We start from the raw sequence: 14160 nt of genomic DNA on the forward strand, positions 1-14160 counted from the left end.
CTGAAATATTACATACAATCCCATTTCACACAGTTTGTAGTGTTTGTGACCAATGGGAATAACTCTCTACGATTTATGTGCCCAAGTAGGCAATCATAAAGGAACTTTATTGAATCTAGTAAACAAACACAGTAACAGTTTCTTGGAGCATCTGACATTTAGTCTGATTGGCAATCACTGAAGCACGGAAAGTCCTAGAAGTTAATCACTGTAATTGCACTAAGCCGGCCGGTGTGGCCGAGCGGCTCTAGGCACTTCAGTCTGGAACCGTGCGTTCGCTACGGTCGCAGGTTCGAATCCTGCCTCCGGCATGGATGTGTGTGATGTCCTTAGGTTAGTTAGGTTTAAGTAGTTCTAAGTTCTAGGGAACTGATGACCTCAGGTGTTAAGTCCCATAGTGCTCAGAGCCTTTTGAACCATTTTTGCACTAGAACGTCCTAGTAGATAGTCACTAATGTTGCAGTGGAATGTTCATATGTAGATAATGTCCACAGTGATAGTGTCCCGAGGCGGTGAGCTGAGATTCGAATAACACACAACGTCCCGCGAAGCCGTTGGCGGAGGACGTAGTTCGGCAATGGCCTAGGGTTTGGACGCGGTGACGAGGTGCTTCTTGGTCTGCACAGTGTTGTGACCTCTGACCGATGGACCAGTAGGCACAGATGGTGTAGGCGACAGAGCAGTGAAAGAACTCCTGTCCGAAGGACGCCTAGGTGCTGCTGGTCTTCAGCACGGAGCGCAGAACGTGCTCGACGAAAAGACTCCGACTTACGGGCAGCTCGGCCTGAGTTGTATGAACTCCGCTTTTAACCTGGGCATGCTTGCCTATTATCCAGGAAGGGAAAACGCCGCACTTTACTCTCATCCAAACATAGGTACGCCCAACCCAAGGATACTAAAGGAATCCTGTGTGCCTGCCCGTCTTCCTGCTGCGCTACACCAAGTAGCACTTATTTCCGTACGCTTCGATCGTATTATTATGAGCAGGCTTCGTAAGTTGATGAAAAGTCTTTTTATCCGAGTATCACAGGATGAGACTCAATGAAAATTATGTTCAATTTTGGTCATTGTAGACGATAAAATGGAGGATTTTATTCGTCCTTCAGTTCCTTTTCAGCGTATTCTGGGATAATTTATTTCGATATGAACAGTTTTCTCTGTAACTTCACCCTTTTTCGACTAGTACTGGCTTTTCTAAATTCGAACCATCATCAGATCACCTCATAAACATGTTTTCTATAGTGAGCAGAACCATCCGTGAAAATCGATATATCTTGCACTTAAGAACCTGAACATCTCTGTTAGATTGCTATGTCAGCTAAAGCATGGTTTCCTAAATCTAGTTTCTGTAACCTAAGCGCTTTCAGCCAAATATGACCAGTGTTATGCCAATTTAATTACTTTTTTCCAGGATGTGTATTGCGGTTTCACTTAATTCATTCTAAATGGCCAAAATAGTGCATCCTAAAGTTCCAAAATGCATTTTGGCGTACACAAAGGTCGTTTTTCATATTGTGTTAATCTGAAAATACATATCCTAGAGAAGGAACTTTTCTTTCCTATTAAGATTTCTTCGACAACGTTGCATGCTACTAGAATGTGGTGTTTAATATGGATTGAGCCATGTTTTCTTTTCCCAATTTCAATGTTCGCCCTAAATTTAGAAAGCCTATATACTGCTAAATGGCCTGCAGTCCTTTGCACGCATTTCCACACACTTGTCAGCCTTAGACTTTATCTTCTTTCAAAATATTTATGTAATGAAGAAACTGCTGGTCAAATTTACACGTGGTAACACACTCGAGGTTCCCGAATGAGTGTTTTGTAACTTTCCACATAATATGCGTTGTGATACACCTTGCGATTTATTTGATGCTGCCACATAAAACACGCGAAGTTTTTTCCCTTGTTGACTTGAAATCTGTTTCGTGACTGGTATATAGCAGTGGCAATCGGTATAAAGTCAATGTTCTACGAAAGTAAAAGTACAATGTCTTAAGCATATATGTCTCAAGTTTACTACTAATGAAGTAGATACATATAAGACCCAAACAATTGTGATAAAATTACAAAATTTCTTTCATAACACTGTTAACAAAATAAGGCGTTTGCATTTCACGGATGAAGAGTGGCAGAAAGAGCTTATTGTCTTGTGTTATTGCATTGTTGGTTCTTAGTTCCACCTCTGTTGTTCCTAATGTCTCAAAGATTCTTTTCGTCATTGATTTTGTCACGCTTTGTAGTTCTCACAGCAAAATTGTTGCCCAATCTTCAGGTATCGCTCTTTTCGTCTCCCATACGGCCTCAGACTGCACCCCACTGGGATAAACACGTCCGGCATGTATTCCCCAAAGGTTTTCCACCTGTTCAAATCCGAGCTACGTGCAGGCCATGGCAATACATCGATGTCTTTATCTCAAAACGACTTTTTGTTGTAGCATTAACATAAATAGATGCATTATCTTGTTGAAGTTTCGTCCCGTAGGTCTTCATACACTGTCTGTAGCATCTCAGTATACATGTCACAGTTCATTCTAGTGTCCAGCCAAGCAATAGTCAATAGTGGCTTACCAAAGTTTCTGCTCATTCGTACCTACTTCTCAGATCATGCCATAATATTAAATCTATCCTGCCCATCTAAATTAAACTTCTTCTCATCACTGAAAATCACTGCATCCGATTCTGAAGTCCAAGACATATGTTTTTCTAAAGTGTTTACGTTTGGGTTTAGAGCAAGTATTTGCAGTCGTTTCTTAAATGGAAGATGTTCGTCGTGTGACAAATTTTGTCTTATGCGTCTGGCGGTTAATGGCAAATGTAAATCAGCAGCAAGCTGAGAGGAATAACAATCTGTGGTTCTTCTTTTGCGCTAAAATAACTCTTTCTATACAACTGTTCTCATTTGCCCATAATTTTAGTTCTGTCCATATACCACCCCCGACTAAAGAAATTATCAGTCACTGTACTTGAACAGCTCAACTTCTCGGCGATTTGACGATTAGAGAGTTCCAGTTCCTTGTACGTACTGATTTTTGCTTTTTCATCACGTGATAATTATTTCCGCGTAGCACTGTCAAAAACGTGGTTAATGTACGCAGCCTCTTTCCTATCTGTAGTGAAGACACGTACACACAGACTAACACCGCACACAGCCGATTGTATTTATACCGAGATCCACCCTGTATCACCTGAATTGTTGATGTCTTCTCATACACTGAACTACTGACATCAAATGCGGTGCCATCTGACTGCATCTGTCGGTATATTGAATTTCATACCACTGCATACACACAGCGCGCAACTGTTCCAAAGTAGAAGGTTAATCTTCCTGCAAATATCCAAGCCTTTATATTGATTTTGCCAAACTTCTCCACAATCTCCTTTAAGTCTGGTTTGTTAATGTTGATCCCTCCACCGTTACGAAAAATGAGCTGGGGTGAAACTACTTCAGCGTACGTAAATCTGGCTATGCTGCAGTCACGTTGAATTGAAAGCGCAACCTGTTGTGCGGCAGGCTGAATTGGTGCCGTGTAGCTTGATGGCTAGCGGAAATCCATGTTGGACTGCATTAACTACTGCGCTACACCACACATGCATTCTTGTGTGTTAGTAGCGGCTGCTTGAGTTGCTTTAACGGTTGCGCCGGAGCTAAAAGCTCTGGACTACGTCCGGTGGGAATACAGCCCAGAGTGCTAAATGGCTGCAGAGTGGTTGGGTCTAAATATCCTTCCAGCTCCTTTTTTTTTCTTTTTGAATCATCGGTCTTATGAGTGGTTCGATTAGACCCGCCACGAACTGCTCTCCTGTGCCAACCTCTTCATCTCAGAGTAGCACTTGCAACATCCATCCTCAGTTATTTACTCGATGTATTCCAATCTCTGTCTTCCTTTACAGTTACTGCGCTCTACCGCACCCTCTAGTACAATGGAAACTATTCGGTGGCGTCTTAATAGAAGTCCCGTCATCCTGTTCCTTCTCAATGTCAGTGTTTTCTACATATTCCTTTCCTCTCCGATTCTGCGCATAACCTCTTCAGTCCACCTAATTTTCAACATTCGTCTGTAACACCACATCTCAAATACTTCAAATTTCTTCTGTTACGCTTTTCCCACAGTCCATATTTCACTAACACACAACAGTGTGTTCCAAATATTCATTCTCAGAAATATTCTCCTCAAATTGAGGCGTATGTAATATACCAGTAGACTTCTCTTGACCAGGAATGCCCTTTCCGGCAGTGCTAGTCTGTTTTTGATATCCTCCTTGCTCCATCTGTCAATGGTTATATTGCTGCTTGGGAAGTAGAATTTCTTAACGTCACCTACTCCATGATCACCTATTTTGTTAAATTTCTCGCTGTTCTCATTCCTTCTACTTCTCATTATTCTCGTCTTTCTTCGATTTAATCTCAATCCATATTTTGTACTCATTAGACTATTCATTTTATTTAGCAGATCTTGTAATTCTTCTTCACTTTTACTGAGGATAGCAATGTCATCAGCGAATCGTATCACTGATATACTTTCACTTTAAATTTTAATTCTGAATCTATCTTTTATTTCCGGCATTGCTTCTTCGATGTACAGGTTGAAGAGTCAATTTGTTTCTTATACCCATTTTCATCCAAGCACTTCGTTCTTGGTCGTCCACTCTTGTTCTTCCGTCTTACCTCTTGTATATATTGTATATTTCCCGTCTCTCCTTATAGATTACCCCTATTTTTTCAGACATTCGAATATCTTGCCCCATTTTACATTGTCGAATACTTCTTCCAGATCAACAGGTCTTATGAACGTGTCTCGATTTTTCTTTAGTCCTGCTTCCATTACCAACCGCAACTCCAGAATCGCTTCTCTGGTGCCTTCACCTTTCCTAAAGCCAATCCATTGTCATATAACATCTCCTCCATTTTCTTTTCTAGTCTTCTGTGTATTATTCTTGTTAGCAACTGAGATTAATGAACTGTGAAGCTGACTGTGCGAAAATTATAGCACTTCTCAGCTGTTGCAGTCATCGGAATTGCGTGGATTATATTTTTCCGAAAATCAGGTGGTATGTCGCCATACTCATACATTCTACACGGCAACGTAAATAGTCGTTTTGCTGCCACTTCCCCCAATGATTTAACAAATTCTGCTGGAATGTTATATATCCCTTTTGCCTTATTTGGTCTTTAGTCCTCCAAAGCTGTCTTAAACCCCGATATTAGTACTGGATCCCCTATCTCTTCAAAAACGACTCCTGTTACTTCTTCTATCACATCAATCATATTTTTCCCTCAGAGAGGCCTTCAATGTACTCTTTCCACCTATCCGCTCTCTTCTCTGCATTTAATAGCGAAATTCACGTTCGACTCTTAATGTTACCACCTTTGTTTTTAATTTCACCTAAGGTTGACTTTCCTAATGCTGACTCAGTCTTTCCGACAATCATTTCTTTTTCGATTTCTTCGCATTTTTCGCGCAGCCACTTCGTCTTAGGTCCCCTGGACTTCCTGTTTATTTCATTGCTCATTGGCTTGTATTTCTGTATTCCTGAATTTCCCTGAACATCTTTTACCTTCTTCTTTCATGGATCAAATGATATATTTGTTCTGTTATCCATGGTTTCTTCGCAGCGACCTTCTTTGTACCTATGTTTTCCTTTCCAACTAGCCGGCCGAAGTGGCCGTGCGGTTAAAGGCGCTGCAGTCTGGAACCGCGAGGCCGCTACGGTCGCAGGTTCGAATCCTGCCTCGGGCATGGATGTTTGTGATGTCCTTAGGTTAGTTAGGTTTAACTAGTTCTAAGTTCTAGGGGACTAATGACCTCAGCAGTTGAGTCCCATAGTGCTCAGAGCCATTTGAACCAACCTTTCCAACTTCGGTGATTGCCCTATCAAGAGATGTCCATTCCTCTTCAACTGCGCTGCCTACTGAGCTATTCCTCATTGCTGTACCTATAGCATTAGAGAATTACAAGCTTACCTCGTCATTCCTTAGCACAAGAGGTTCGATTATTAACGACCCAGCGTATAGGTGTGTTGCTGCAGATTATTTTTGTCTGAACTAGAAAGCAAGTGTCGTTAGCGGGATGGAAATGCGGCAACCCGCGGCACCTAGCTGTATTGTTGGTAGCTGACCGCCAGGAGACACAGCACTTACAGTGCCAGCTTCACGCAGGAGAGACCATTCGATGTACCGTGCAAAAAACCTTGGGGCACGTTTACATTTACATTATAATCAAAGTGGACTCTATGCACACACGACAAACAGACAATAGTCATATCAGAGCGTGAAGGCTTTTATGGCTGGTGTCTTTGTTATTAAAACTTCCGGGCTAATAGGCTGTGGTCGAACAGGAGACATTTTTCCCCCTGACATTTTGCTGTCGTTGATTCACCTCGGAAAATGTTGCTCACAGTTGGCAACGAAACGACAGGAGGAAGAATTTCTACTGTTCGATCACGGATTATTATTCCGAAAGTTTTAATTAATGGGAACGCTACTCCAACTCGGCTTATCCTCCGGTGAGCATGTCTGCACCTATTGCACTCATTTTTGTTGCTATGCGGCGCAGCAGTTCACCCGCAGCAGTTTGAAGCCGCACAAAATAAATACAAGCGACCGTAGAGGATAATGGTATAATGTGAGATCTGTACATCGTTTAGAACTGTATCTTGTGGGGTGCAGTCTTCGCGACGAAAATGACGTCACGCATGTGTAACTGAACTAACCTCGTTGAAGCAGAGTACTCAAAACGCCCTTAATTGCATGTCACCTCCTTTCCAACTCGTCGCAAGTTGGGCTATGAACGAACGAGCCAGCGAGCAGCTACCACACGTACCGACAACTTATAACTGGCTTCCAGATGGTCTTTCAGTTTTGAGGTAAGGGGATGCTGGAGTGGAGGCTTTGGGGCGGGTCACAGGGCACCCCATTTCTTTTTTTTATTTTTATTTATTTATTGTTACGTGGGACCAAATTAAGGAGAAGTCTCCATGGTCACGGAACGAGTCAATACACGAAATTATAACACGATATTAAATGGCTCTGAGCACTATGCGACTCAACTGCTGAGGTCATCAGTCGCCTAGAACTTAGAACTAATTAAACCTAACTAACCTAAGGACAGCACACAACACCCAGCCATCACGAGGCAGAGAAAATCCCTGACCACGCCGGGAATCGAACCCGGGAACCCGGGCGTGGGAAGCGAGAACGCTACCGCACGACCACGAGATGCGGGCTATAACACGATATTAGAAACAGATAAAATGAAATATAAAAAAACATATTCAGGTGACAAGTCGTAAGTTTAAATGAAGAAAATCAACAATGTAACACTGAAATTTGCTTAATTTTTTAGCTCTTCCAGGAGCTCCTCGACAGAATAGAAGGAGTGAGCCATGAGGAAACTCTTCAGTTTGGACTTAAAAGAGTTTGGGCTACTGCTAAGATTTTTGAGTTCTTGTGGTAGCTTATCGAAAATGGATGCAGCAGAATACTGCACTCCTTTCTGCACAAGAGTCAAGGAAATGCATTCTACATGCAGATTTGATTTCTGCCTAGTGTTAACTGAGTGACAGCTGCTAACTCTTGGGAATAGGCTAATATTGCTAACAACAAACGACATTAAAGAAAATATATACTGTGAGGGCAATGTCAGAATTCTCAGATTTTTGAATAGGGCTCGACAAGACGTTCTCGAACTTACACCACATATAGCTCGAACAGCCCGTTTTTGAGCCAAAAATACCCTTTTTGAATCAGAAGAATTACCCCAAAAAATAATACCATACGACATAAGCGTATGAAAATATGCGAAGTAGACTACTTTTCGTGTTAAAGTGTCACTCATTTCAGATACTGTTCTAATGGTAAATAAAGCAGCATTTAGCTTCTGAACAACATCCTGGACATGGGCTTTCCACAACATCTTACTATCTATCCGAACGCCTAGGAACTTGAACTGTTCCGTCTCGCTTATAACATGCCTATTCTGGCTGATCAAAATATCGGTTCTTGTTGAATTGTGAGTTAGAAACTGTAAAAACTGAGTCTTACTGTGATTTAGCGTCAAATTATTTTCCACAAGCCACGAACTTATTTCATGAACTACATTATTTGTTACTGTTTCAATATTACACACAAGATCCTTCCTTTGCCTAAGGCGATACAGGTGTCCACCGTACCGCTCAAGGCGAATTCTGCTCACTCGGTGGTTTAGTCTCTTCTTTGCTGAGGACACAGCCTCGTTGCCCGTGGGCCACTTGCGACAGCCACAGCGAGGCACGCTACGCAAGCAGCGAACTCTTCGATGACCGCTGCGCGCCGGCCTCCAGTGACAAGTGGCACTCGAGCCACCCCGACCCGCTCCCCGCAATGGCAATAGGCGAACGCTGGTGGGTGGTTGCCCTCTGCAGCAGCCGGAATGCTACTCCCATGTCTCGGGGCGGAAGTCGACCGTGCTGCCGGAAACCTGGTCTTGCCCGCTGCTGTCTGGCTCCGAGTCCCTTGCGAACTCAGAGGATTGAACCTTCTCCCCGCCGAAGAATTGAAATGTCGTCCTCTTTGGCCTCCAGTGTAGCACAGATCTTTGTCAAAGTGCTTTGTGACACTAAAGGCACTGGTATTACTTGACTGCCACCTGTTTATACTGGGCAGTGCGCATATGTTTTGCGAATGTGTCTCTTCAAGTAACGTACTGACACACATCAGGTTTGCGACATTGCGTTGGTTTCGATGGCAGTTAGCGGCAAGACTACTCGCAGTCCCGCTGAGCCCGCCATTTTGGAAACTGTTGCTCCCACGTCAGTTCAGCTACTTTGCTACTCCTCGTTGCACAAAGTTACCATCAATAAACCCGCGCCTAAGTTAGGGGTCCGGCTGTAATCCACTGCCGCAAATTCACACTAAAGCTACCCTATATGGGGCGCCGCTAGAGTTTCCATGCGTAAGTAATAACTCGTTCACGTAGAAGTGAGTTATGAAATTCGATGAATCTTAGAGCGAAAAAATGCAAGTGACCGGATGGCATCATTGGCCGGGAGTCCCCTATTCGGGTAAGTTCGGCCTCCAAGTGTAAGTCCTATTTCATTCGACGTCACATTGGGCGACGTGCGCGCCGCTGATGAGGATGACATAATAAACAGTCCCCGAGCGGTGAAAATCTCCAACCCGACTTGGAATCGGACCCGGGCACGCTTGCATGGGAGGCGAGCACGTTATCACCCAGCTAAGCAGGCGGACATCTTATAGGAATACTCTGTGTCTCATGTAGCCTAAGGATCAGAATCTCGCAGTTCACAATGAAGTCGATTAGTGATAGGAAGATGTTAAAAAAACTTCGACAGTTAATGTCATAAAAACTGTCCCACAATCCGCCTGCGCCGCGGATACAGATATCACTGAAACGCTAATTAGGTCTCATTTCTCTCCTCGGAAACATATTTTTGTTTCCAGTCTTAGGCTCTGGTGGCTCTGAACACTATGGGACTTAACATCTATGGTCATCAGTCCCCCAGAACTTAGAACTACTTAAACCTAACTAACCTAAGGACATGACACAACGCCCAGTCATCACGAGGCAGAGAAAATCCCTGACCCCGCCGTCTTAGGCTCTGATGGTGTCTCAAACATTTCCAGAAAATACAAACACTATCCACCGAACATGTGAGTCAAATCACTTGTGCTTTGATTGTGTGGAACTAGTAATATATGAACAAGTGGCATACGATCCAAGAGCAGTGATAAATAATGTCGTTTATTTTTAGTCACCAGTAAGTGAATAAATAATAAGTAAATAAATAAATAAATATGTGTTTTTATGTTGCAACCGTTAAGAGGAATATCCTGATTTTTTGCAGTGATCTACAACGTTCGACAGCTTTTCGAAGCGATTATATAATATCTCCTGCCTTGACTCAGATGATTTTCAGTGTAAATAGTAGTGTGAATTATGGATGTGCGCCTTTGCCAAATCATCTATGGTAATATCAAGTTCATCGTCGATGTCTAAACATCGATGACCGATAGCAATCGACTCAAATCGTAGTTAAGTGATAAATTAATAGAATTGCATAAAAAGCAACATAGATCTAATATCATGCTTATTAATCAATGATGAACATTATATACTTCATAAATTTTGGTATGCTAAATGATGAATAAATAGGACGGCGTAAGAAGCAACATAGATCTTCAAAAATGGTTCAAACGGCTCTGAGCACTATGGGACTTAACATCTGAGGTCATCAGTCCCCTAGAACTTAGAACTACTTAATCCTAACCAACCTAAGGACATCACACACATCCATGCCCGAGGCAGGATTCGAACCTGCGACCGCAGCGGTCGCGCGGTTCCCGACTGTAGCGCCTAGAACCGCTCGGCTACTCCGGCCGGCGCAACATAGATCTAATACCACGTTTATGAACTAATAAATACATCAATATTTAACAGTACATGTCTCATAACATTTGGTATACATGCTGTACAAACAACATTTTTGAAAGATATTACCCTTTGAGTCTGTTGCGTTGTTGACTGATAACAGATATGTTTCTTTAGAACAGTCTTTCAGAAGCAGGCTACCTCTGAATCGCTTAATAGTAGTTTTTGATTCTATACTTCTAATGGATCACGTTTAAGACCTCGAAGGCGATCCTTCAGTTAATAACTGAAATATGATGGTATGTCTGTTTTACTCTATAGATCATCCCTAATACTCTGTATTGTTACTTGTCAGATATCCTGATATTCTACATACTAGGTAGTGGAATTATTTCACGGTTTGCAAGGTTCTTTTCCTAATTTCTTGAGTAGCCACTTCTATAGACCACAGAATGTCACAACCATCTGCCATATCTACAATATCTGCTGCCATTAGTGATATTATTAATCAATGGCGTAGCTGCATAAAGTTTTCATTCATAAAGAACGTTGAGTTATCTCTAGAGTACATTTCTTGAACTAGTATGAGGTCTGAATATTTTCTTAGTTCTTGAGTTGTTGCCGCTCTTTGTTTAAAATCACATTCTTATTTTTTCCACACATGTCATCACCTCTGGCAGTTTATCAGTCTTTTCATCGTTTCTTTTTGCTATAAATTCAACCTTCGGGTAACGTCGTTGGCCTATATTTTTATACTTAACATCGGCGTTGTGTCAGATAACAGTACAGATAATGAAAAACTATTTTCTAAACTCCCAGCATCGATATTTTGTAAATATTGATGTTCATAACCAGTTTGAACACGACAATTTCGTTTCTTCTGTCAGCGCGTTTGTTTCCAAACCAAGACTGTGCACGATTGGCCCTCTTTTGGCTACGGCACAGAGACCCGGATAAAATTATTTCACTCTCATCGGCGGCCGGTGGAACGCCAAGCGCTCCGTGTCCGTCCGCTTTGTGAGTGTTCTGATGGAAACACGGCGGCGGGCTTTGTGCAACCCCGGGCGCGCCGGCGCTGGACACGGACCATTGCCCGCAGGTTCCGGACTGACGTCAGCCGGCTTGCCCAACACGGTCGAACCCGGCGCTTGCTGCTGGCGCTTCTGGTTTCGCACAACGTGAGCTGGAGATACTACGTTGCTGAAACCGTCGTTTATGTGGCCCTGAGAATGTCTCCAATATCACAAGTGAATTCTATGCCTCCCGTCTTCCGGATTTGTTTACTTCCTAAGGTGGTAAAAATAAATGAATATATTGATAAAAAAATTGTGGTAAGTTCTATGGGTCCAAATTGCTAAAGTTATCGGTCCCTAGTCTTGCACACTACTTAATGTAACTTCAAGAAACTTACGCTAAGACAACACACACACCCATGCCCAAGGGAGGACTCGAACCTCCGACGGGGAGAGACTCGCGAACCGTGGTAAGGCACCTGAGACCGCACGGCTATCCCGCGCGGCAGTATACTGATACAAGGAACTCATTTCCGGAGTGCATTCTCCTAGTTATTCCAACAACAGTGGCTCTATGGTTAATGGTGTGCCTCTGGGTTTTCAACTGAGTTGTTGTTTTCATTTTGTGCACAATACTGTAACGACCGAGGCTGCAGACTTCTTCACGTACTCCCAGTTGTTCCGGTATACTTATGTACTCAATGTCTGAACTCTAACCACACTGTTAACAATTGTTAGTAATATACCGCTTTTTATAGCTGCTATCTTGTATAAGTAGTTTTGTTATAGTGAGTGATGGTAGGTAAGCTAGTAATTTATAAACATCTGGGTACAGCCTTGTGTACAAATGCGTAAGTGTATTTAAAAATGTCTATGGTGCCGGTATATAAGTACATAATGAATGTGTTTACATAACTTCGCCGTCTGTCGAGTCAAAATAAAAAAATATTGACAACAACAAATGATTTTCTCGCTTATTAATTATTATTTGCATGATCTTAAATCCACAGTTCTACTGCAAGGACATAAAAATTTTGTAATCTGGAGGCACTTGAACATGCCATTTACAGCTTTCAAAGAGAAAAACGCGGTTTTTCTAAGTGCTGACAGTCGTGAGTGTTTGCTCTTGAGCTTTATTTATGGCCATTCCAAACGTAATTATAGACACTGAAAAAAGGAAAGATTGTTATAGAAGAAAGAAACAAGTAAAAGTTGAATCCTATTCAACAATACTTTTTTAAAATTATAAGAAATATAATTTTGCTCCCTCAAAAAAGAAAAAAAATCAGTACAACGTACTCATAGGAAAAAGGATAGCGAAGAAGAACACAATAAATAGATAAACAATTGCTTAATTTCTGACTTAGTCGCCTGACCATATCATCAAAGCTGAATGAAACAAGGCTGAACACGATCTCTACGACGAAATGGATGCCTGTTCGAAGAAATTGTACAGTTTTTATACCTGCTATAACGTCAGGTGCTCTCACGCTTCCGAGTGTTTATATTTTTTTAACTCATGATACTAAAAAGTATCAGATAGATTATATAATGGTGAGGCAGAGTTTTAGGAACCAGGTTTTAAATTGTAAAACATTTCCAGGGGCATATGTGGACTCTGACCACAATCTATTAGTTATGAACTGTATATTAAAACTGAAGAAACTGCAAAAAGGTGGGAATTTAAGGAGATGGGACCTGGACAAACCGACTAAACAAGAGGTTGTACAGAGTTTCAGGGAGAGCATAAGGGAACAATTGACAGCAATGGGAGAAAGGAGTACAGTAGAACAAGAATGGGTAGCTTTGAGAGATGAAGTAGTGAAGGCAGCAGAGGTTCGAGTAGGTAAAAAGATGAGGTCTAGTAGAAATCGTTGGGTAACAGAAGAAATATTGAATTTAATTGATGAAAGGAGAAAATATAAAAATGCAGTAAATGAAGCAGGCAAAAAGGAATACAAAGGTCTCAACAATAAGATCGAAAGGAAGTGCAAAATGGCTAGGCAGGGATGGCTAGAGGACAAATGTAAGGATGTAGAGGCTTATCTCACAAGGGGTAAGATAGATACTGCCTACAGGAAAATTAAAGAGACCTTTGAAGAAAAGAGAACCGCTTGTATGAATATCAAACTCAGTACTAACCAAAGAAGGGAAAGCAGAAAGGTGGAAGGAGTATATAGAGGTTCTATACAAGGGCGATGTACTTGAGGACAATATTATGGAAATGGAAGAGAATGTAGATGAAGATGAAATGGGAGATACGATACTGTATGAAGAGTTTGACAGAGCACTGAAAGGCCTGAGCCGAAACAAGGCCCCGTGAGTAGACAACATTCCACTAGAACTACTGACGGCCTTGGGAGAGCCAGTCCTGACAAAACTCTACCATCTGGTGAGCAAGATGTATGAGACAGGCGAAATACCCTCAGACTTCAAGAAGAATATAATAATCCCAATACCGAAGAAAGCAGGTGTTGACAGGTGTGAAAATTACCGAACTATCAGTTTAATAAGTCACTAACGCGAATTCTTTACAGACGAATGGAAAACTGATAGAAACCGACCTCGGAGCAGATCAGTTTGGATTCCGTAGAAATGTTGGAATAAGTGAGGCAATACTGACGCTACGACTTATCTTAGAAGAAAGATTAAGGAAAGGCAAACCAACGTTTCTGGCATTTGTAGACTTAGAGAAAGCTTTTGATAATGTTGACTGGAATACTCTCTTTCAAATTCTAAAGGTGGTAGGGGTAAAATACAGGGAGCGAAAGGCTATT

This window comes from Schistocerca serialis, chromosome 2, assembly GCF_023864345.2.
Source record: "Schistocerca serialis cubense isolate TAMUIC-IGC-003099 chromosome 2, iqSchSeri2.2, whole genome shotgun sequence".
Lineage (NCBI taxonomy): Eukaryota > Metazoa > Arthropoda > Insecta > Orthoptera > Acrididae > Schistocerca > Schistocerca serialis.